This window comes from Gavialis gangeticus, unplaced genomic scaffold (genome assembly GCF_001723915.1).
Source record: "Gavialis gangeticus isolate Ggan-Ray unplaced genomic scaffold, GavGan_comp1, whole genome shotgun sequence".
NCBI lineage: Eukaryota > Metazoa > Chordata > Crocodylia > Gavialidae > Gavialis > Gavialis gangeticus.
The window spans coordinates 390,208-392,551 of NW_017729001.1; positions in this window are offsets into that span (position 1 = coordinate 390,208).

Below are 2,344 nucleotides of genomic sequence, written 5' to 3' on the forward strand. Positions count from 1 at the left end.
ATATTAATATAGTTAATAATCATAAATGCTGCTCTTCTTTTTACAATAAATACCAGGCTTTCTAAAAATTATAAACCTGATGACAATAAATAAAACTTCATATACTACCTTTGTTGTTGTGTATTCTTTTCTGGGAAAAAGAGAGAGAGAGAGAACCAAGGAGGGAAAGAGAGAGAAAAAAGGACAGGAGAGAGGGAGAGAAAAAGGGCAAAGGGGGAACAGGAGATGCTATGAACCTGCTCATAGTTTGAGAGCAGTATAGTTAAATAGTTTTTGCCAAGTGTGAAAAACTGAGATTTAAAAGTCAAACTCTGGTTTGGAGGGGTTGAATTGTAAATTGTAGGATATCCTGGACAATTCCTGTATTTGGAGGGATTCTGCCAGCATACATAGAAACACTGTCTGTGTTTGGTTTTAATCTCTAGTCCATTGTGCATCTTACCTTTTTACATAGTAGAGAAGACAGTGTTAGCAGTCAGAATTGCTTAGTTCTCTTCCCAGCTCTCGCTCTGTGAAGTTGTATAAGCCAGTTTGCTTTTCTGCACTTCATTTTTCTTTGGTACAAAGTGAGCAGTCTAATATTTGGGTGTTGATAAAAATGGTTAGCAAAGCACTGAAATTCTCAGTCAAGGTGATATAAATGCCAAGTATTATTCTTTTGTTGAATATCTATGGGATTTATAACCAAGCTCCTACACAAGCTGTGGTCATGTAGGGATTTATTTCAGCCACCTCATCCAAGGCTGTTTGGTTTTTTCCTCTGCTTTTGAAAGGTATCAGCCTCCTTGGATTATGATTGTAAATATGTATTTAGATTGTTTTTAAAGGTGTTATTTATTCAGTGATGCTTAACAGGCTGTTATTGCCTGTTATGTAAATCTTTATTTTGGCACTTTATATATTTTAGAAAGAATGGATTTCGGGTCAGATAGATGTTTTTGACTCTTTTTTCACTGATTTTTGAAAATTGTCCCTGGTAACACTTGCTGTAATATACTGCAACGTTTTCATCTTACAGACTATTGCAAGCATACGCTAAAATAAGTTGTGAAGTTAATTTCTTCAGGCAAAAGTTATAGGTTTCATCTATAACAGAGTATAGATTGACCTTGGCTAGACTATGGATGTGTGGTTTGGAGAATATTATGTACACATAGCTATTTGTGATTTTTAGGACCCTTAGAACATTTCTGCTTGCCCATGAATGGCTGAAAGGTTTCTCTGAATATGAGAAGGAAATGGTCCTATGGTTCTATATATGGTGAGATTTAACCCAAATTATGGTTCTGCTCTGCAAACCAATTCTATAAAGGTATGGTATTGTATATAATCATAGCTTCCTTATTGTATGCATTAAGTTTATATGAAACAGTTACATTTTTCTGTTTGCCAGTCCTGCAAATTCAGTTTGGGATCTGAATTAAATGTGTTTGTTTTTTTTCCTTTTACGTTGCCAATAATAAAGGTTCTTTAGGAGCATTTACTGTCTTGGTGACACCTGTGCAGCTCACCTGTTTTCCATAGTTTCAGAAATGAAGCTGATAGGAACCTAGTAGACAGCCTGGTTGCACAAGAAGGAATTGCTTGCTTGCTAACAGGACTAAAAAATAGTAGGAACTTGTGTTCAGAAATGTCAGAGCTGATTTCTACCTAGAGAAAATCGATCTGAAGAGTGCAATGTCATTTTCAAAATCACTTCTCAGAGTAGAACAGTACTTTAGCCACAACTTACCATCAGTGCATGCTACCCCAGGAAGATTAGACTGTTGACAGTATTACAAGAGGTCATTTAAGTCAAGCGTACAGCCAGAGCCAAATTTTTCTTGAGTTGTTTTAGCCTTGATTAAAAACCTGCCTTTAAAACCATATTGGTTTTGACCTTCCTTATTTAGGAGGAGCCTTCCAAGTTAAAACACAGCCCTGTAAAGTGAATTGTGTCCTGTAAAATGATTCATAAACCATCAGTTTTAATTGTATATAATGGTACAGTTATTTTTCCCCTAAGGTCCTTTATGGACTTGCCATTCCAAATTGAATTTAAGCATATTGTTGTGGTCTTTGTTCTTGTTGTTTTGAAGGCTTGTAATTATGTTAAATATTTCTGTAGGTCCACCATGTTCCATTTTCCTAGTCACATTTTTAGTAGCCTGTATCTAAACCTTTCTGTCTTTAATAGGGGAAATTAATTTTCCATTTGCCCATCCATTTGCAGATGTTAACTCACCTTCTATAGCTATCTGCAAACTTTTAGCAGAACAGGTGCAATACCCCCGTGTCCACTGATCACATAATGTTGGTGTGCGAGGAACACATTTCACTAGCCTGCCAAAATAATACCACCCCC